We start from the raw sequence: 23,206 nt of genomic DNA on the forward strand, positions 1-23,206 counted from the left end.
CAGAAGTGAAGAGAGCATTCTGTTAGATATTTCCTGCCGTTTCATCAGTAATGCTCATGATGTCTGAGCAACAGGTGCAACCCTCCATTGCACAATGCATAATTATCATATTTCTTGCTTGTGAAGGAGTTACAGCAGTGGAAATTTGCCAAGATTGATTGCACAGTCGGTGATATTATCAAGGATGCGTCTGTTTGCCTGGTATAAGAAGTTCAAGGAAGGACAAGAACACAGGAAAATCAGCAACACAGTCACTGTCCTTGGACCAGCATTACAGACAAAAACATTCGTACGGTTAAAGACATTATTGACAACGATCGACAGGCGAGATTATCAGAAATGCACAAAAAGTCAGAATCAACTATGGGAGGTGTCGAACAATCAACATACTTTTCATTTCCGTAAAGTATGTTCCAGATGGGTCCCTAAACTTTTGACCAAAAATCTGAAATTGAGACGTTTGGAGGTCTGTCAGAGATTTACAGCAAGGTTTGCAGAAGAAGGTGATGCATTTTTGAGTCAGATTGTCACCTGCGATGAAACATGGGTTCACCACTATGCTCCACAATCAAAACAAGCCATTAGGGAGTGGCAGAGGAAAGGGGAGGCAAGTCCTCTAGCTACAAGTCCTCAGTGCCAGATTACACTTCTGTTAATGTATTCTAAGACAGCTAAAGATCTGTAGCTCACAGCTTACATTTTATGTATGGATGAAACTAGGGTCACATTTATTAACAAAATAAATTACTGCAATAGCCATGTGTGGACATGTCTTTGAACAATTGTGAAAGCAAGCCATCAGGTTCACTTTAGTATCAATGATTGAATAGGCATTGAGAGTGACAGACTCTTAGAACCATATACTTTACCACACTATGTAAGAGGTGTTCTTTAATGCCCATTTATCTGCAAGAAATTACCCAGGCTGCTGTTGTTATCCTGCAGAGAATAATAACTACAGCCTTTTGCAATTGAATTATTATTATTTTTGTTGCAAAACTTGTTTCACTTAGTAGTAGTAGTAGTAGTAGTAGTAGTAGTAGGCATACTCAGTCAGGGTGTATACGACCCGGAACAACCGGGAAAAACCCGGGAATTTTTTTGGAATTCTGGGAATTTTTCATTGTTTTAGTTTTCAGTTAAATTTTTGGGATTTTGACTGGTAAGAACCAATACTCTAACTAAGAATATTACTGTATTCCACTTCTGCAGAATAATACTGCAGGAACAAAACATGAATGAGATGGGAAAAAAATGAAAATAAAGCTTAAGTCACAAAGGAAATGCGCTGTATACAACAAAACACAGTGCTCATACAAGCATCTGCCAACAGCAAAGTGTGTCAGTGACAACTGTTTACATTAGATTCGTTTTAATGCAAGATCTTTTAATGATTTATGCATACGAACATACGGCCTTCCTGCATCATCGTAGCTGCGCCAAGTGCAGTGACACCTGTTATCTGGCGCTCTCTGGAAACTGCTGAACCGAACCTATTTCTAACAGGTCACAGGAAAATATTGCGAATGGTGGTTTGAAAAGTGTTACTTTGAAAATTAATTTCCTTTTATGCAAGATGAACTATGTGCAAGATTGTACGACAAATTTTTTAAATCACAGAGCGTTTGACTCCCATTTAAAAATCAACTCTTTGGGGACGGCCATCTAGAATAATTTCTAGCCCAGAAGATCAGACATTTACGTCGTTATTAAAATTTTACTGGCACATTTATGTGATGTATGTTAAAGTGTAACACGCGGAAAAAGAGATCAACATTATATGTGGAAGCTTAGCTTCTCTTGCGGCTTATTAATCTTCAAGACCAATATTATATGTGAAAGCTTCGCTTTTCTTGTAGCAACAATCTGTATATTAATTTAAACCATTAACTTTCCTTATTTGCGTGTTTGCGCTACTTAAGAGTGACCTAGCTATTGGCTGACTACATCACATGTCCTATGCTGTCATCAGCTGGTGAGATCACGTGACATGAGCTGTGACTGGCTTACGAAAGTGCATCACTATCTCGATTTCAATGCTTCGGAAAGTAACATGCTGTGTTTGGTGGAATTTGAATTTATACTTTCATAACATGAAAATATGCAGCGTACATGTTGCTGCACATCAAAGATCTTTCTGAAACATGTTTTTTCCCCTGAGTCTAAAGTGCCGGGTAATTCTACGTCAGTGTATAAAACCATAAACAATCAAAGGATTGATAAGTTTTACAGTGCCGAGGAAAAGTATATTGTCACTTAACATGGAAAAAGTGTATTTTCATCTGGGAGAAAGTGTATTTTCAACCGGAAAATCCGGGAATTTTTTTTCCTTGTCCATGTATACACCCTGTCAGTTGTCTAAAAAATAGTAAAAATAGAATTGTTTGTGTTACTGTAAATATTTAGTTTTGAGAGAGACATGGAAACAATACAATAGAAGATGAATGAGGAGCTTTGAGAAATGTAGTAGTGAAAACAGTAGAGAATCAACTAAGTAAAAGTCCTAGATCTAGTAGAAACACTTTGATAACACAGGAGACATTGAATTTGATTGGCAAAAGGAGAAAATATAAAAATGCAACAAATAAGCAGGTGAAAGGATTAGCAGATGCCTAAAAATGATATTGACAGAAAGTTCAGAAGGTTAAGCAGAAATGGCTAGAGCACAGATGCAAGGCTGTAGAAAAATAGATATCACGGGGACAGATAGATGCCGCCTTTAAGAAAATGAAAGAGATGTATGGAGAAAAGAGAGGCAGCTGCATGAATATCAAGAGATTAGATGGCAAGTAAATGAAAAAAAGCTGAAAAGTGTAAGTTATGGAAGTAGATGTAGATTAGGTGGAAACTATGACATTGTGGTGAGAATTTGACAGACTGTTGAAAAACCTAAGTGGAAACAAGACCCCTGGAGTAGACAATATTTCCTCAGAATTAGTGAGACCTAGGGAAAGCCAACCATGACAAAACTGTACCACCTCATTCACAAGATATATTCCGGTAAAATGCCTGCTGACTTTGAGAACAACGTGATAATTCCAGTTTCAAAGAAGACTGTGGCCGACAGATGTGAATACTACTTAACTATTAGTTTAATAAACTGTACTTGTGAAATACTGATGAATTACTTACAGAAGAATGAAAAACTGGTAGTAGCCAACTTCGGGGAAGATCAGTTGGGAACACACAGTGCAATATGGGCCTTGTGACCTACTTAGAAGATAAGTTAAAGAAAGGCAAGCCTACATACACAGAGTCAGTATATTTTAGAGAAAGCCATTAAAAAATGTTGAGTGTAATACACTCCTTGAAAATTCTGAAGATTTCGTGTACAAAATACAGAGAGCAAAATTTTATTTACAACTTGTTCAGAAGCTACAGCTATAAAGATAGGGAGAGTAGAAACACATGAAAGGAAAATAGTGGTTGAGAAGGAAGTGAGACAGTGCTGTAGCATATTGCACATGTACGTAAATCTGTATATGAAGCGTGATCAAAAAGTAACTGGAATTTTTGTTTTTCTTAAAGAATCTTCATTTATTCATCATTAACATCCACTTTGTTCCCTTCGAATTAATCCCTTGTAATACACTTGTGCCAATGCTTTTTCCACCCTTGGAAGCCCTTCTGGAACTTACTTTTCATTATGGTGTTCAGCTCCTTCGGTGATTCTGTTTTTGTCTCGTCAGTGGTGAAAAAAAGATGTCCTTTCATGGTTCTCTTTGGCCTCGGGAATAGAAAGAAGTTTCAGGGTGAATACGGTGGTTAAAGCAACATGATTTTTTTTTTTTTTTTTTGCCAAAAAATCTCAAACAACCAGTGAGGTGTGAGCTGGGGGCTTTAAAGTGGCCCAGTTGTCCATGAGTGGTTTTGCAACAATTCTGGTTGTTTTCTTTGGATACCTTCATCCAAATTGCTCATAACTTCTAGAAATTATTCATTATTGACCGCACAACCATAAGATAGGAACTGATGATGCACTATGCCATTGTAATCGAAGAAAACCGTGTGAAGAGTCTTGACACGTGATCGAACTTGTTGAATGTTTGTCAGTCTTGGCTCTTCAGGCAGTTTCCATTGGCGTGATTGGACCTTAGTTTTGACATCACACCCATATACCCATGTTTTGCACTTCATCAGCAATACCCAAGTGATGTCTATGTGACATCATTTTTGCTTGAAATTCAACAATTTCAGAACAAACTTTGCTGCTACACGTTTCATGCCCAAAAATGCAAAAAATTGCTTGGCATGAGCCTGAGGATACGGCAACATCATCAGCAACCTTTCTGATGGTGAGTGGGTGGTTTTCCAGAACCATTTTCTTTACTTCTTCCATACTGTCATCAGTAATTGATGTGCTAGGGTGTCCAGGGGAGTTGTCATCTTGAATGTCTTCTTGACCCTCTTTGAAACGTTTATAGCACCAGTAAACTCTTTTCTTATTCATAGCAGATTCACCAAAAGCCATAATCAACAGTTTGAATGCCATGCTGCGCTTTATTCCATTTTTCAAACAAAATTTAATCAAATTCTTTGATCCACCTGTTTGAAAAGTAAAAATTTGCTGAGCATTCAGAAACACATGTAACCTTTCCAACTGTCAACAGTCAACTAAATTTTCAAAATAGCAGAAACTGAAAATGTATTATATCAACAACATGTATACCAACGAGGTACAAAAAAAATTTGAAAATCGAAAATATAAAGCCTGCGAAATCAAAAAATTTTGTTACATTTTGATCACACCTCATATTGACCAAGCAGTTAAGGTAACCAAGGAGAAATTAGGAAATGGAATTAAAGTTCAGGAAGAGGAAGTAAAAAAAAATTGATTGTTATTGACATTATAATTCCAGAGACAACAAAGGACTTAGAAGAGCATGTGAGCAGAATGGGTAGTGTGTTAAAAAGATGATTGCAGTTGTCGTGAACAAATGTCCATGAGGTTAAATGGACATATGTGTTACTTATATACAGCTACCATTAGTGATGAAACAAAGTACATCAGATAACAGTTTTTCCAATTGTGCAAATGCAAAGCTGAGATGTTTTTTGCATCCGATGGTGGTCTGATCCTAGACCAAAATCGATCGTCTCTAATATACTGATACACTAAGGCATGTCTTAATCTTAAGAAGAGATTCTAAGGTGAACATCAAAGAGGTGTATATTCAACATAGAGAGGCAGTGTATGCGTTTACAGCATTTTGGATGGCAGTGAGATGCCTCAAACGCTCTCATGGCTCACTTGGAATTACTTGGAAGTGATGTCAAAATGATGTGTAAGCATAAGCCTTGTGTGCGTGCCATGAACAGTATCTCTCTGGGAGGTGTCATACTGCATTTTGTATTTGATTGCTTCAGTATTATTACTTGTGTGTTACCATTTCAAGGCAATGATGTACTGAAGAATTGTCAAAAATGTATCATTATTAGTACATTTTGTTATGATCAGATGTCAGTTGATGACATATGAGCATTAAAGATGTTCGAAAATGACTACATCAAACTTGAGACCCCATAATGCAGCAATTTGCCAAGGTGTAGTGCCCAGAAGCGTCAAGATACAGTAGTGGGTTTATGGCCCTCTTTGTTCACTTTTTCGTATGTTCTGTAATATTTGATGGTATTTAGGAACACAGAAAGGAAGTTCATATCAATGTAGGTTGAAGTAGTTTTTTGAAGATGAAGAGGCCTGCACAGAGTAGACTCGCACGGAGAACTGCATCAAAGCAGTCTTCAGAATGAAAACAGCAACAGCGACAACAGTTTTTCATGCCAGCACTTTTCACTTGTTTGCAAACACAAAATTGTGATTTATCACTTGCTTTTGGGTCTCATACACTTTATATGTGTGCATTGGCTGTTGTGCAGGCTCTTCTTGACTCAAACGTCTTTGGTAAGTTTTAAATTTACTGCATGTTGCAACTGCACTTAACCTAGGATTAATAGGACAATGTCTGCAGGTATCAATCAAGTGGTACTCAAACAGTCACATGACATTTCATTCGAGTGGCATGAGTGCAAGCAGTACATGGCAAGTTGAGAGCTGGCTCCAATAACAAGCTAGCGCTCTGCTCAAAGTTAAATAAGTTTGTGCAACATATGAGAAAATAAAGCCTCCCACTGACGTACACAGTGGAAACTTATATCATGTTTCAACCACCTTATAATAAGGGTTCTCATACAATATATATTTTAACTTCAGTATCCCATCAAAATATATTCAAATATAATAATTTTATGTATATTATGTCGTGAGTAAATATAAAGGCCCAAAAACCATATTTTTTAATATCGTAATACCATGTGCCAGTGATGGGAGTTGTAAATGTTAAACATAAAATGTCAATACTTAGCTTTGCTAGTAAGATGACATAGTCATTCTCACAAATTATGCTTTAATGTCTGAGGCAAAAATTATACAGTGCCCAAATCAGTCCAGAACAATAACTAAGTCAGCAACCAACAAATCAGTACTATCTGCCTTGTGCCCTCTGCCACTGATGTATTTATATTTTCTCAACAACTCTTCTTATGCATTCCTTTGTAAGAGTATTAATCACAGTTTTATTACATATAAACAATTTCATGAAATTGTCCTGGTTCTATTGAGCATTGCTGAAGCTGATTTAAACATAAGAGAGAGAGAGAGAGAGAGAGAGAGAGAGAGAGAGAGAAATAGCTTGAAAAAGAGGCTTGATAAAATTCTATCGTGCCCTGTTTTCAAGATATTTTTCTCACTCTTTGGCATCTTATGCATCAGTTGCAGGACTCAGTGGAACCAAGAGCAGCTCTGAAAATGTCAAACACAGCTGTGAATGAAACATCAGGAACAATAAAGTTTCATGGACATTGACCACACAACTCAGAATATTCACCACCAAGTAAGACAACCAGGTTGTGAAAGCTGTCATTGTACAATTTCATAAGAGATTCTACATCTTCATCACAGCTCTGCACTTCACACTTAAGTACTTGGTAGGGGGTTCATTGAACCACTTCACACTATTTCTTCACCTTTCCTCTCTCAGACAATGTATGACAGAAAAAAAATACTTAAATCTTTCCATGTGAGCTCTGATTTCTTTTATTTTATTGTGATGATCATTTCTCCTTATTTTTATGGGTGTCAACAAAATATTTTAGCATTCAGAAGAGAAAGTTGATTGATATTTCATGAAAAGATCTTGCTTATCACATCTGTGACAATCTCTTCTCTATTCTGTGGTAATACAAAATCAGCTCTCCTTCTGTGAACTTTCCCAATGTCCTCTGTTAGTCCTGTTTGATAGGTATCCCTTACTGCCCAGCAATACTCTAGAGGATGGACAAGTATAGTGTAGGCAGTCTCTTTATTGAATTTGTTGGATCCTGTAAGTGCTCTGCCAGTGAAATACTGTCTTTTGTTTGCATTTGCCACAACATTATCTGTGTGATACTTCCAATTTAAGTTGTTATCCATAGGTATTTGTTTGAATTGACAGCCTTTAGATTTATGTGATTTACCGTGGAACTGAAATTTGACGAGTTGTTTGTAACACTCAAGTGAGCGACTTCACATGTTCCATTTTTTAGAGTCACTTACCACTTTTTGCACCTCATAGCTATCTTGGATAAATCATCTTGCAGTTGGTTTTGATCTTCTGATCATTTTAGTCCATGGGTGGCCCAGGGACCAGATCCAGCTCCCAATTGGTTTCAGTCTTTTGCACAGAAGAAATTTGTGGATGAGAGTGCGAGGCATTCACATCATATTTCTCCTGGGATGCATTTTCAGATATTTCCACTGATGCATGGCATCCCTTGGGTTTGCACCTCATGACACAAACGAGTGAAAATTTTTCTTATTCCATGCACAATGCCAGTTTTACAACAGAAGTTTTTAAGACAGCTTTTGTAAAGCATTATAAGTAAAGAAACAATGTGCATGATACACAAATAAATGTAAACATGAAGATGCAGTGAACATGAATGAATGCACTCTCAAAGACATGTTTTTCAAGTTCAGTTTGTTGGTGTGGCATGTGTGCAAAAGGATGTTGTGCATATCGGTCTTGTTCACTTTATGTACGAGGAGCACTGTTGTAATTTTATGTGACAAGGTGGTTCATGTGCTTAACTGAGAATGTGAATCAGGCCTGCGGGTTACCAAAGGTTACCCATACCTGCTTTACTCGATGGTAAATGACAGCATTGTTACCGAGCGGGGTGGCGCAGTGGTTAGACACTGGACTCGCATTCGGGAGGACGACGGTTCAATCCCGCGTCCGGCCATCCTGATTTAGGTTTTCCGTGATTTCCCTAAATCACTCCAGGCAAATGCCGGGATGGTTCCTCTGAAAGGGCACGGCCGACTTCCTTCCCAATCCTTCCTTAATCCAATGAGACCGATGACCACGCTGTCTGGTCTCCTTCCCCAAACCAACCAACCAACCAACAGCATTGTTTGTAAATAATGTAATATGGATGCTCACATTGTCCCCTAAACCATTTATATATATTAGAAACAGAAAAAGGCCTACAATACCTCTTTGAGGAATGCCAGATATCACTTCAGTTTTTCTTAATAACTTTCCATCAATTACTATGAACTGTGACCTTTGTGATACAAAATCATGAATTAAGTTGTGTTGATGTTCCATAGGCATGCAGTTTGATTAGAAACCACATGTGAGGAACAGAGCTAGTTGTGTTGCACAAGAATGATAGTTTCTGGTTCTGTGAGGACCGTGTGTCAGTAGATTGTTTTCTTCAAGGTGATCCATAATGTTTCAGCACAGCATATGTTCCAAAATCCTACCAAAAAATGACGCAAGTGATATGGATCTGTAATTCAGCAGATTACTCCTATTTTGTTTCTTGAATATTTGTGTGATCTGTGCTGCTTTCTGTCCTTTAGGTATGGATCGTTTGTCAAGTGAGGAGTTGTTTATGATTCCTAGGTATGAAGCTATTGTTTCAGCATACTTTGTAAGGAATGTAATTGGTACACAATCTTCATCGGAAGCCTTACCTTCATTAAGTGATATGAGTTGCTTCATTGCACCAAGGATTTCTGCTTCCAAGTTACTTATATTGGCAGCTGTTCTTTATTTAAATTCTGGAATTTTTACTTTGTCTTATTTGGCAAAGAAATGTTGGAAATCCGTATTTAGTAACTCCACTTTAGTGGAAATATGATTGATAACATTAACATCGCTATTGTCCAGTAACAGTATTGATCATGTCTTACTTTTGGTGTGGTTTACAAATGACCAGAATTACTCTGGATTGCCAGATTTTGAGATAGAGTTTCATTATGGAAACTATGAAAAGCGCCTCAGACTGAAGTTTGCATGAAATTTCAAGCTTCGGTAAAACTTCGCCAATCTTGGAGATTTTGTGTTCTTTTAAATTTGGCAATGTTTTGACCTGTTTGTGTGTCATGGGGGATCAGTTTCATTTCTAAGTAATTTATTTGCTATAAATCTCTGGATTGGTGTCACTCTTAGTTCTTTGAATTCAACCCACATTTGGTCCACACTTGCATAGTTAGCTAGAAATGAATAGAAACTGTCTCTTAGGGAAGCATCAAGCAAATTCTTATGTGCTTTTCCACATGAATACATTTTGTGTTTAATTTTGGTCAACTTGGATGTAACAGTTGCTGTCTCGATACAACAATCTTGTGGTCACTGAGCCCTGAATCTGTCATGATGCTCCCTATTTACTCAGAATTATTTGTTACTAAGACATCAAGTAGGATTTTGCTATCATTTACAAATGCACGTGGGCTCCTGAACTAATTGCTCAAAGTAATTTTTGGAAAAAGTATTTGATCAAATTTTAAGTGATGATTTATGCCTACCATCAGCTTTGATCATGTATTTTCACCAAGATATTGAGGATAGGCTGAAGTCACCACCAACTATAAACGTATGAGTGGGGTACCTGTTTGAGAAGATACTCCAGTTTTCTTTGAACCTTGAGCAACGGTATCATCTGAGTAAGGGGATTGGTAGGAGGAATCACTTATTAATTTATACTGGTTCTTGTGAATAATAATTTTCATACTCATTAATGACTAATACTTGTCCATATAAAAAGACAATCAGTATCAGACTAAATTTAGAATCAAATTCAGTGTTTGTAAACAAGTTAAACTTTCTTTAAAATTTTAGAATTTACTCTATGTAAATGTGAAAGTGGAAAGACTCCAGAGGATGTTGGGACTTCAAAGAACAAGAGATGGTCAGTACAGGAGACAGGTGAACCCTGAACTGTATATCCAGTTAGGGAGAATCTCGGACACCAATAGAAAAAGAAGGAGCGTGTTGTTTCAACACATCCATTTAATGGACAACTGGAAGTTGAAACTAAAGATAAATCAGTTTCTTGTGAACAAGAGAACCAAAGAGTACGACATCTGAAAGAAATGGAAATAATATAAACAGAAAGTTACAACAGAATAACTTCTATGTAAAAAGTTCAAGCTCTCACAGATTTTTGCGACGGAATTAGACCCATCACAGAATCATCGTGGGCAGAAGAATGAAGAAAGTTGCAAAATATGAGAATGAAGAAATATTGGACAAGCATAAAGACCAGGAGAAATTAAACTGACTTAAATTAATATGGGCTTTTAAAGGCCAAAATGAGAAGAAGAAGAAGAAGAAGAAGAAGAAGAAGCTGTATTTACAAAACCATATTGCAATGCAGAAACCCTGCAAATGCAAATTATAAATGGTAAAATACTAATGCATCAGGCTCTACATAATTCAAAGTAAAGTATATTTTAGTACTGCTCAGTGTGTAAGTTACATATCAATATGTGCTAACTTTCCTTAATTTGTGTTATTATCTTGTATAGAAAAATAAGTAGGTTATACAATATATACAGGGTGTTTTCGTAAGAGCATGCAAAAATTTAGCAGGACATAGAGGATGCTCCACTGAACAATTTGAGGTAGGGAACCTGGGGTCAGAGAAGCCAGCTTGAGGAGATAGTAAGAATAAAATCACATTACTGTGTACTTTTTCTGTACATTAGTTACAGTTACAATGAACCTACCTTTCGTGCTGTATCATACAAAATGCGCTGAAACTGACGGCTAATCAACCTCAATGAAAACATGACATCAGCGAACAAGATTCTGGTGCACCCTGACAGATATCCCTGGTGTGTTTTGAATTGCATCATAAGCAGCGAAAGTTCTGGCAATTAATTCCATCTCCATATCCACTAGGGTCTCATAAACAAGTGACTATAGATATCCCCATTGGAAATAATCAAAGGGATATAGGTCAGGTGACTTCACAGGTCATGGACTATGACCTCCTCTTCTAATTCAGTGACTAGGAAATACAGCATTGAGATGATTGTGGACATCCATGCTAAAGCAAGGTGTTGGACTGTCATGTTATATCCACATTCTCTGACGAACAGCCATGGGTACATTCTCCAACAACTCAGGTAAAGCTTGTAATCTTCCCCTCCCTCCTTTGTTGTTACTAATGACTTTATGGTTAAGTGTTTTCATAAGATTCGAGAGGAGTAAGAGTTATGATAAACTTTTTACTTATCTTTTCTTGCACAGTTGGCTCCAGTATTTCATGTGATTCTTGAAGCTGAAATTTGCACATTTTAGGTCCTCATGCTCCAATTGATCTAGATTAATTTGAAGAATGTCTGTGCAGAATTTTTGATTTTTCAATGTTTATTTGTGTCACATTTTACTATATCACATTGTCTTTTGAATGTTCGCATTAACAAAGCCGAAATTACATTGTTATTCCAAAATATAAAAACACGTCCAATCACATCAAAGGCATGCCCATTACTACTTCACTCTGTGTTAATAACAATATTCTATAGGCTTTACAATCTTTCTTGACAAATTAATTTGTATTAGTTTATTATTAAATAAAACGTTCTCGGTTTTCAAGCTGTGTCAATTCGAATAAAATCCTAGAGCTTTCAATGACCATCTTCGCCATCCTCATCAGGAGTTCACTGATTGCCAGGGCTGCTATGGTTTCTCACTTGTATAGGCATGATGACATCATCAGCAGCCAATCAGATAGACCCACTGTGGCATGCGCACATAAATTGACCCGGGCAGTTAGTGGAGCTATTACCCGTGGCAGCACCGGTGACATCAGGTGGTGCCAGGGGCAGGTGCCACATTTAAACTACTGCTCCCGCATCACACATCTGTCTTTGCTTTCTTTCGAATTCCAACACCTGCCCCCATGCCCTCCAAGGACACATAGTTTATTATTATTATTTTATAAATAAATCCAGAAATAAATATAATAAACAGTACTAGACTGTGTAATTAAAAATAGAAATTTTAAGTGTGCCAAATATTTCATAATTTCAAATGTTTCTACAAAAAATAATAATAATAATAATTTTAATCTTAACTGTACATCCATAGCTAGAGCATATTTAATGTAACAATGAAAATAAAATCATTCCTTTTCATAGATTTTAGGTTGAAATATAACATATTGCATATAAAATTATATGAAATTTTTCAGAAAAGCATCTGAGATAATATTGAGCTGTCCGAAATTCGAAAAATATTTCTGGTATCGACTACTTCTGTTGAGGAAAAGTAATGCTAGAGGAGGATGTCCCTTTACAACATCCCCCTCACAAAATGTGGGAACAATGTGTTTACAATGTTTTATGATCTACTAAAAGATTTGCCAATGGTGTTCAAAATGATGCCAAAAGATGGAATACAGATGTATAGAAGTATCCGATACATATTACAGAAAACATAAGAAAAATATATGCTATACAAGTCATAATGTATACATATATAAGGATATGACATTCAGATTTTCAGATCTGTGGAACATTCTGTTACAAGACAAATGATACAAAGTTAAAACTACAACATTACAACACTAAACTATAGAAATAAGTGCAGAGACAATGTAAATTACTAGGATTACAAATTGCAGGTTTGCATCTATAAAGTAAAATCTTCAAAAGAGAAGAAAAAAATTCAGAGCCAAGTGTATGACGAGTGAGCCGACTTGAAAAACTCACAACGCCGGAACAGAAGAATATACTCAATCATGAGTAGGAATATAACACAAAATCAATCAGCCATATAAACCAGAGTATGCAAGGATATGCTGACTCATAAAAGGAGAAAATAATGAAAAAATAGTAGGACCTAAGCTTATAATGTTGGGACCCACCTATGAATCTAAACCACACTGAGTACAGTCCGGAAGAAATGTTTTGACACAAGAAAATGAATACAGTTCATAATCATATCAATAAGTTCAATTATATGTAAAGAGTAATTAGAAGAAGCATCTAGCCTCAGTCAGTAGCTGCACACTCCCCTTGAGTACACATACACAGTCGTGATGACCAGGGCTACCCAAAACAGAGTTAAGCATGAGTTTGCCACAACTCAGGTTTCAATGGGATACAATAATGAGTACTCAGGATAAATACAGGTAATCAGAGTCATAAATAGCTTTGAATGATGACATGATTGAGTAGCTTGAGGACCAAAATCATTGTGTGAAATCAGAAATGTGTACATCTTGTTATTCTGTCTATACTCGTAAATGTCTTCCATGCTGTTTGCTAATTGTTTATACAAAATAACCTACATACATGGAGGCCTAGAAGATTCATTTACAATTGATAAAAAAAATAAATACTGATTGAAAGTTACATAATGTATTGGGAAGTTAATTTCCCTACTTGAAAAAACATATATTTATGTGGAATAACACTGTCCATGGCAATGACGACTTTTCTTAACACATAGTTCCATGAACACTTCATATAAAATAATTTCTTGGCTAACAATTTACAAATTTCAGTCACAACACTTATGTAATTGACAGATGCTTGAGTACATTACCCAGCAGCTGTGATCTCTTATAAGTCGACTGGACCAGCGAGGGTGCAGCCATACAGAAGTGTGGGAGAGGATCCACCCACATCTTTCAATTTCCTCCCTAGATTTCTCATCACACGTTCCAATGGATAGGTTACTTCCTGTGTAGCATTCACATCAAATCCTGCAACATTATTTTGTGTACTAAGTATACTGTTCAATATCTCCCTCACATCACATTGCATATGTTCTGCCTATTTATAGGGTCTATTGAAGAAACAATTATACAGTGTTCACGTCAGAAGGGATTAAAAAATGTTCACATATGAAACTTTAACAAACAGAGCTAAATGCAATGAAAAAATGAACTAGTTAGTTGATATACACAGTTAATTTTTACAGTACAAGTTATGAAAATTTATTGCTAGATATGGCATTGCCCCTTTTCAAAGTTGGAAAAGGATCTACTCATTTAGTATCATAGTATATCTGTATCAAATTCTAGAGCACAAATCTATTACAAAACATAATTGAATGGTTGTATGAACCTGTAATTATAGTGTAGCATAGATTTAAACTCAGCATAGTGTAGCATAGATTTAAACTAGGAATCACATCATCTTACATACTACATTCGTGATGCACAAAACAGAATTATATAGTTGTATGAACCTGCAAACATAGTGTAATTTTCTTCCAGACTTGGGATAACTAAGCATCCACATTCAAAGGTATTGTCTTCTATACTAAAAGTTAAAAGTACCTGGGATTTTATGAATTTGCTTTGCTTACCTGTAGCTCCACTTACCTTTACACCTACAGTGGGCATTACCACAAAATTCTTTCTATACTTGATCTTGTCCCTAAATTATTCAGACATACCACAAATCAGGCTACCTGTATCACTCAACACTACCTCCCGACTGATCAAGCTTAATTTTAATGTGAGGACACCGAAAATCTGAATGTTCAAAAGTGTGTGAATTTCTGAGGGACCAAACTGCTGAGGTCATTGGTCCCTAGACTTAAACTAACTTGATCTAACTTATGCTATGAACAACACACACACCCATGCCCAAGGGAGGACTCGAACCTCTGGTGGGAGGGGCTGCACACACTGTGACATGGCACCTCAAACCGCACAGCCACTCCACATGGCTCCCAAAATCTGAATCATCGTCTCTTTTATCAGACACTTCATGTAAAAGATCACTCTCACTTTCATCAAATGCTACATCCACACTGTCTTTACAGGGTTTTATCAACTTTACTGGTATCATGGCATTACTTTGGTTACTCATGTTGTCAGGTAAAGATTGAATGCAGTGAATAGATTCCATGGCACAACTAATGTCATTTGTTAGAGAAGGAACACAAAACAAATTACTGTCAAAACTGCATTTCCTGCTTAAATCCTCTTTCACTTCATTTCACAAATTGCTATACAAATTCTGACTAACCATAGCTAACATATTCCAAAATGCACATTTATCTACATTATCATCAATCTGGTCCCAAACAAACTTCAAAAAGTTTTCACCTTTATTCTCTAGGCTCACAGATAACTCACCTTTACTGTTTGGATCATTACTCTACATAACATTAATGCAAAACTGTTTTGACTGGACTGGTATTCCATGACTCCCACTTACATCACATACATCACTTACCTTACCTGTATTGTCAACATAATTCACAAATAACTCTGGAACTTTGTTATTGTTAAACTCCACAAATACGTGATACCCATCATCATCATCATCATCATCATATTCCTCCAAAATTACTTCATCAACAACATCACTAACAATACAAGTCTCATCTCCATCAAAGTTACTTACTTCACCTACATTCATTTGCAATAAGCCATCAGTCTCAGACTTATCAACGTCAGTCATTTCACAGATCTTATTCACATCTGCATCAAAAATATCACCTAGTTCAGATCCAATACAGCCATCACCTGTTTTACATACATCAATAACATTGTTTTCTGACCAAGAGTAGAAATCGTTAGTACATTCTATATCAAAGTTCTCACTACTCTTACATCCGGGTTTGTGATTGGCACCTACATCACCATAATTAAACATAGAATCCCAAAACTTTTGATCAAAACATAAATGAGAAATCTGACATTCCTTCTGTTCAATTCCAGATACACATGCCATATCATTAACACTGTTATTATTGTGTAATTGCAAGTGTTACTTAGGGGTCCTTTGCTTGTTATGTTTCCTCTCCTCAAAACTTTGGACCTCCATTGAGGCGAACTGCCGTTTCCTAAGTAGTTGTTTCTATGATTGTTTCTTCTATTAAAATGCCCATGATTATCCCCTTTATTCTTATCCTGCCAATGTTCAAAATTTCTCTCTCTATTGTCATTTTGATCCTGATAGAAGTTACCATTATCTCTGTTTCTGTAATTACTCTGATTGTGAATTCTTTCATTCTGATTATTATGGTACATACTTCTTTCTACTACCCTATCCATCCTGTCAACATATCATAAAAATTGTTCCAGACAATCATCAGGTCCATGTGCTAAAGCCCACGGCAATCTTTCTTGTAATCTCCTTTTAAGTGCATCAATCAAGGTCTTTTCATCAAATGGTTTGTCAAGGTTTGCTAATTTTTTAAGTTGGTTCTTCAAAACCCTTTCAAAGTGCCATCCCTATTCCTATAATTAAGACCTTTCAAAAATTCACTTTTAATGCTTCCTTGTTCAGGTTCTGACCGAAATTCATTTAAAAAACTTTTCTCGAAACTTTGATATGTTTCCCACTGACTTAAATTTAAATTTACCCATGACAGAGCTTCGCCTTCAAGACATAATTTAACAAATTTAACTGTCTCCACAGTGATGCAGAAAATCCACAGGGTGAAAATTGTCAGATGGAAAACTTTTGATAGGATTTTGGACCACACAATACCATCGTTTGCACACAGACTTTGGTTCGCATAAATTTCCTGAACTGCTGAAATTTTTTGTTCTGAAACAGTTACATCAGTTTGCATATTGTTTTTGACATTTATAATTTTTTGGTTTAAACTGGCACTATTTTGTTCCATTTTTTCCACTACAGCCTTCTGTTCAGCTCTTGACATCATCAACATTCCAGAATGAGATTTTCACTCTGCAGCGGAGTGTGCGCTGATATGAAACTTCCTGGCAGATTAAAACTGTGTGCCCGACCGAGACTCGAACTCGGGACCTTTGCCTTTCGCGGGCAAGTGCTCTACCAACTGAGCTACCGAAGCACGACTCACGACCGGTACTCACAGATTTACTTCTGCCAGTACCTCGTCTCCTACCTTCCAAACTTTACAGAAGCTCTCCTGCGAACCTTGCAGAACTAGCACTCCTGAAAGAAGGGATATTGCGGAGACATGGCTTAGCCACAGCCTGGGGGATGTTTCCAGAATGAGATTTTCACTCTGCAGCGGAGCGTGCACTGATATGAAACTTCCTGGCAGATTAAAACTGTGTGCCCGACCGAGACTCGAACTCGGGACCTTTGCCTTTCGCGGGCAAGTGCTCTAACCAACTGAGCTACCGAAGCATGACTCACGACCGGTACTCACAGCTTTACTTCTGCCAGTACCTCGTCTCCTACCTTCCAAACTTTACAGAAGCTCTCCTGCGAACCTTGCAGAACTAGCACTCCTGAAAGAAAGGATATTGCGGAGACATGGCTTAGCCACAGCCTGGGGGATGTTTCCAGAATGAGATTTTCACTCTGCAGCGGAGTGTGCGCTGATACGAAACTTCCTGGCAGATTAAAACTGTGTGCCCGACCGAGACTCGAACTCGGGACCTTTGCCTTTTGCGGGCAAATGCTCTACCAACTGAGCTACCGAAGCACGACTCACGACCGGTACTCACAGCTTTACTTCTGCCAGTATCTCGTCTCCTACCTTCCAAACTTTACAGAAGCTCTCCTGCGAACCTTGCAGAACTAGCACTCCTGAAAGAAAGGATATTGCGGAGACATGGCTTAGCCACAGCCTGGGGGATGTTTCCAGAATGAGATTTTCACTCTGCAGCGGAGTGTGCTCTGATATGAAACTTCCTGGCAGATTAAAACTGTGTGCCCGACCGAGACTCGAACTCGGGACCTTTGCCTTTTGCGGGCAAGTGCTCTACCAACTGAGCTACCGAAGCACGACTCACGACCAGTACTCACAGCTTTACTTCTGCCAGTACCTCGTCTCCTACCTTCCAAACTTTACAGAAGCTCTCCTGCGAACCTTGCAGAACTAGCACTCCTGAAAGAAAGGATATTGCGGAAACATGGCTTAGCCACAGCCTGGGGGATGTTTCCAGAATGAGATTTTCAGTCTGCAGCGGAGTGTGCGCTGATATGAAACTTCCTGGCAGATTAAAACTGTGTGCCCGACCGAGACTCGAACTCGGGACCTTTGCCTTTCGCGGGCAAGTGCTCTACCAACTGAGCTACCGAAGCACGACTCACGACCAGTACTCACAGCTTTACTTCTGCCAGTCCTCGTCTCCTACCTTCCAAACTGCAGAGTGAAAATCTCATTCTGGAAACATCCCCCAGGCTGTGGCTACGCCATGTCTCCGCAATATCCTTTCTTTCAGGAGTGCTAGTTCTGCAAGGTTCGCAGGAGAGCTTCTGTAAAGTTTGGAAGGTAGGAGACGAGGTACTGGCAGAAGTAAAGCTGTGAGTACCGGTCGTGAGTCATGCTTCGGTAGCTCAGTTGGTAGAGCACTTGCCCGCGAAAGGCAAAGGTCCCGAGTTCGAGTCTCAGTCGGGCACACAGTTTTAATCTGCCAGGAACTTTCATCATCAACATTCTTTGATTGCCTCACTGACGCAACTACCAACTCATTTTCCAAAACAATAAATTTATTTTCTAAAACCCCAACTTTTTCATTCACACTTCTTAATCCCTTAAACAACCCATTTCTTAACTCTGAAACTTGATTCCTAAGTTGACCCATCTGATCCTTTACTCTGTCTATTTTGCTATTTTTTTCAGTTCTTATTTCAGTTAACTGATCATTAACTGCACTAAATTTGCTATTCTTATCTGTCTGCATTTCCTCTAGTTTTGCCAAAATTAACTGCAAAATATCAGTTTTTACTGTTCTTTACTGACTATGGTTTCACTCGCCTCAGACATGCCCCAACTGGATCCTACAGCTTTCATTTCTACCTCACTCCTACCCATGTCCCTATTCATTTTGTTAACAAGCACATGAGTCTACAAACAAATTAAGTTCACAAATAGTTTGTACTTATACCTTGTTTTTGATGTCCCTGCTTGTAGTTGTAAAGGCCTCTTTCATTCGATCTGATCCGTCATTATTATTAGAAGATCGTCACTGTTGGTGGGATTTGCTTTGTTGGACCACTTTCAATTTTCTTGCTTCAAGTGATCGGAAGTTGATTCACACATAAATTGTACATGAAATAAATCACTTTACTTTTTTGCAAGAGACAAAATTTCATTATTAGTCATTTGTAATCTTCCCCTCCCTCCTTGAAATATAGCATATTGTGTATAAAATTATATGAAATTTGTCAGAAAAACAGCTGAGATAATATTGATCTGTCCAAAATTTGAAAAATATGTCCGGTATCGACTACTTCTGTTGAAGAAAAGTAATCCTATAGGAGGACGTCCCTTTACAAACTCTTTGCATGGACTTCAAGTACAGGTGGCCATTCAGATGGCAGGGCAGAAGATATGCCCCAATGAGATTGTCACCTACAGTGCTGCCCCAAATATTCACAGCAAAATGTACTTGATGGTGTGACTCTACTAGAGTGTGAGGTTTTTCCACATCCCACAAATGGCTATTCCTGCTGTTTGAAACCTTCACAATAAAATGTGACCTTGTCAGTAAACAGCATGAATTAGAGAAAATCTGGTTGATCAATCAATTGTTGGCACAATCACTGATAGACACAATGCGACCCTTCATCCTAAACCAGTCAGAAACATTGCATGTACTCATTGTGGGTGATATGGGTGTAATTATTGTTTTTGGAGTACTTGCCACATGCTGCTCATTTCACATGCAATACAACAAGTACTTGTAGAGGGGAGTCCACTGCATCACATTCCAGCACCATCTCTTCAAAATCGCTTTTGTGAGTGGTCCTCATGTTGCAAGGTCCCACATTTCTTCTTTCCAATGAACCAGTGTCTCACATTCATTGATCAAGAGAAATAAACACTTGTGATGGATTATGCCTGTTAGGAAATTGTCCCCTGTATAGCCTTTCAGCAGCGAGAGCATTGCAATGTACTTCCCCGTACACAAGCCACATGTCAGTCAGTTCTGCAAAACTGTACCTGTACTGCTCCATCGCATTATACTGCACGTCTCTGAATAGCACTGAATAATGAATGGGTCTGTCATTGATTCATAGCACTTTCTGTCATGGGACTATGTAAATACAATCCAGGAGAGCCGCCTTATGGACAAGTAAAGTAAACAAAACCTGCATCATGACTTCCTAGTAATCACGCTCATCCTTTTCCTTCCCATGTAGGAAATAAGGAAAGTACACATAAATAAACAGCACAGTATGTATAAACTTGTATGCATGTTAGTTGTAAATAAGCTGGAAAACAGTAATTCAGACAAAATAGTAGACAAGTTTACTTCCATATCTCCTTAAGCTGGCTTCTCCAACCCCAGGTTCCCTACCTCAAGTTATTCAGTGGAGCATTCTCTATGTCCAGTTACGTTTTTTCATGCTCTTATGGAAACACCCTGTATAACACACATTTAAAGGAAAATGTACTGTGCTATTCCAGTTTCATTTTATTTCAGATTTGGTAAGACTAATATCGCCACATAAAAATTTCTCCATTGTGGTATTCCATATCCTTTAACTGTAACATTAATCCCTATCAGTGTCTTCATAGTACATCATTCTGTGGACCCTCTAGTTTTTGGAAGAAAAATAGAAAGTTGATATCGAAGTGTATTCTTGCTAGCAAATTAGTAAACTATACAAGCAGAAATAATATTTGCAAAGGCAGGTTGCATTTAGAACAAGAAGCAGAATTGTCTATCTGACACTGTAGCTGGTGGTGTAGCATTCTTGAAACTAATGGTGTCCAAGACCTGTGCCTAAAATTTTTGTTTCTCTGTTTCACAATGTTTGACATCAGTTGTTTTTCCTTTAAATTGTTGAAAAGTGGTTGATCAACCACATAGTCAGTTTCAAGTGAGAGATTTCTTACGTAGGCACATGTCAAAAAAAAACTATTTATCAAATGCTGTAGATTTTTTTGTTAAAGCCTTTAATTGCCAAGATCACAATAAGAAAACAGTGCCTACTGTTTTCAATGGTCAAATGATCATCTTGTTATATGGAAGTTGTTATAAAACGTCACAAGTTAGGAATACTTCAGAATACAGTAGCACTATCAAGAGTAATTCTACAAAAGCTATTAGGAGTACATACCAGGATACATACATGTGATGTCTACATCAAGATAATAGATATGACACTTAGTCATTTCATTGTTAACATCCTTAAGCAGATGTCAACTACAGAACAAAACAGAATGAAATTATATGGGGTTAATCTAAAGTCAATGGCATGAAGCTACATGCAATAAATTTCTGGTCAAAACACCTTAAAATTGTACACTGAAGAGCCAAAGAAACTGGTACGCTTGCCTATTATCACGTAGGGCCCCCGCGAGCTTGCAGAAGTGTCACTACATGGTATGCCATGGATTCAACTAATGTCTGAAGTAGTGCTGGAGGGAATTTACTCAATGAATCATGCAGGGCTGTCCATAAATCCATAAGAGTATGAGGGAGTGGAGATCTCTTCTGAACAGCACATTGCAAGGCATCACAGATATTCTCAATAATGTTCATGTTTGGGAAACTTGGTGGCCAGTGGAAGGGTGTTCCTGGAGCCAGTCTGGATGTGTGGGGTGCTGCATTGTCCTGCTGGAATTGCCCAAGTCCTTGGGGATGCGCACTGGACATAAATGGAAGCAGGAGATGAGAGAGGATGCTTATGTACATGCCGCCTGTCAGAGTCATATGTAGACATATCAGGAGTCCCATATCACTCCAGCTGCACATGCCCCACACTATTACAGACCCTCCACCAGCTTGGAACAGTCCCCTGATGACACTCAGGGTCCCATAAATTCATGAGGTTGTCTCCCTAACTGTACATGCCCATCTGCTCAATACAATTTGAAATGAGACTCGCCGGACCAGGTAACATGTTTCCAGTCATCAACAGTCCAATGTTGGTGTTGACGGCCCCAGGCGAGGCATAAAGCTTTGTGTCCTGCATTCATCAAGGGTACACGAGTGGGCCTTCGGCTCCAAAAGCCCATATCAATGATGTTTCGTTGAATGGATGGTCCAGCATTGAAATCTGCAGCAGTTTGCGTAAGGGTTGCACATCTGTCATGTTGAATGATTCTCATTAGTCATTGTTGGTTCCTTTTTTGCAAGATCTTTTCTGGTCACAGCGATGTCAGAAACTTGATGTTTTACAGGATTCCTGATATTCACAGTACACTCCTGAAATGTTTGTAGGGGAAAATCCCTGCTTCATCGCTATCTTAAAGCCAAAGGGCAACAGTCATTTTATTCTACTGTAGTTTAATGAAAAATAGTTTGGGCCCTTTTTACGAGCATATGTCCTTATACGAATTTTAGGAATAACTTAATGTGAATGATTTGTCCATTGTATTCCTAAGTATATTCTTAGTTCTGCTTCTGAAGTATTTATAAATTACAGACTGCATAATGTTGCATTTTGCTTGAAGTGTTAACAAGTTTCAGTTTAGTGTATCTTATTTCCTAACTGTTTGTGCAATTCATATGATGACCTAATAGGTGTGGTTTGCCTAAAGAAAATATACTATTTGGTTTCTTTCCATACTATTTTATGGGTCACAATGAAGAATGTTGTAAACTCTCTATGTTGCCCCTTTTTATCAATCCCCTCTTTTGGCTCCTTCCTTTCCCTCATTTCCTTCTCCCCCTTCTCCCTCCCTAATCCCCCTCCCCCACCCTCCCCTGCCCTGTTCTCTGTTCTCGGGAGTGAAACCAGTTCTTGTCTCTTCCTGGGATTGCTTTTGTCATGTGGCATTATTCCTGTATACTTACATTTTATGTATCTGCCATCCTTACTATAATGTAGGGTTAGATAGATACATCATGTTGACTTGTACTATTATGAGCCGTCACTTTTGATACAGGGTAAGACACAACCTAGTGTTCTAACTTCTATTTGCACCAATGAAGTGACAATCTGAAAAAAAACTTTTGTAGTTGGATTACATAGATTCATTATGTTGTCGTTAATCATCATTGG

The 23,206-nt window shown here is 37.9% G+C and overlaps 1 protein-coding gene and 2 non-coding genes across 6 annotated transcripts in view; 1 reads left to right on the forward strand and 2 right to left on the reverse strand.

Annotated features, from left to right (window-relative positions):
* LOC126424983 (zinc finger protein 501-like) overlaps nt 1–23,206 on the forward strand; it is a 263,358-nt gene that overhangs the window by 112,525 nt on the left and 127,627 nt on the right. The gene's annotated exons all lie outside the window — the stretch shown is intronic.
* On the reverse strand, nt 17,653–17,727 carry Trnal-caa (transfer RNA leucine (anticodon CAA)). Its single transcript has one exon. It is a non-coding gene; the product is annotated as a tRNA-Leu (tRNA).
* Trnal-caa (transfer RNA leucine (anticodon CAA)) lies at nt 17,954–18,028 on the reverse strand. Its single transcript has one exon. It is a non-coding gene; the product is annotated as a tRNA-Leu (tRNA).

Source organism: Schistocerca serialis, chromosome 10 (genome assembly GCF_023864345.2).
Source record: "Schistocerca serialis cubense isolate TAMUIC-IGC-003099 chromosome 10, iqSchSeri2.2, whole genome shotgun sequence".
In the NCBI taxonomy this organism is placed as follows: domain Eukaryota; kingdom Metazoa; phylum Arthropoda; class Insecta; order Orthoptera; family Acrididae; genus Schistocerca; species Schistocerca serialis.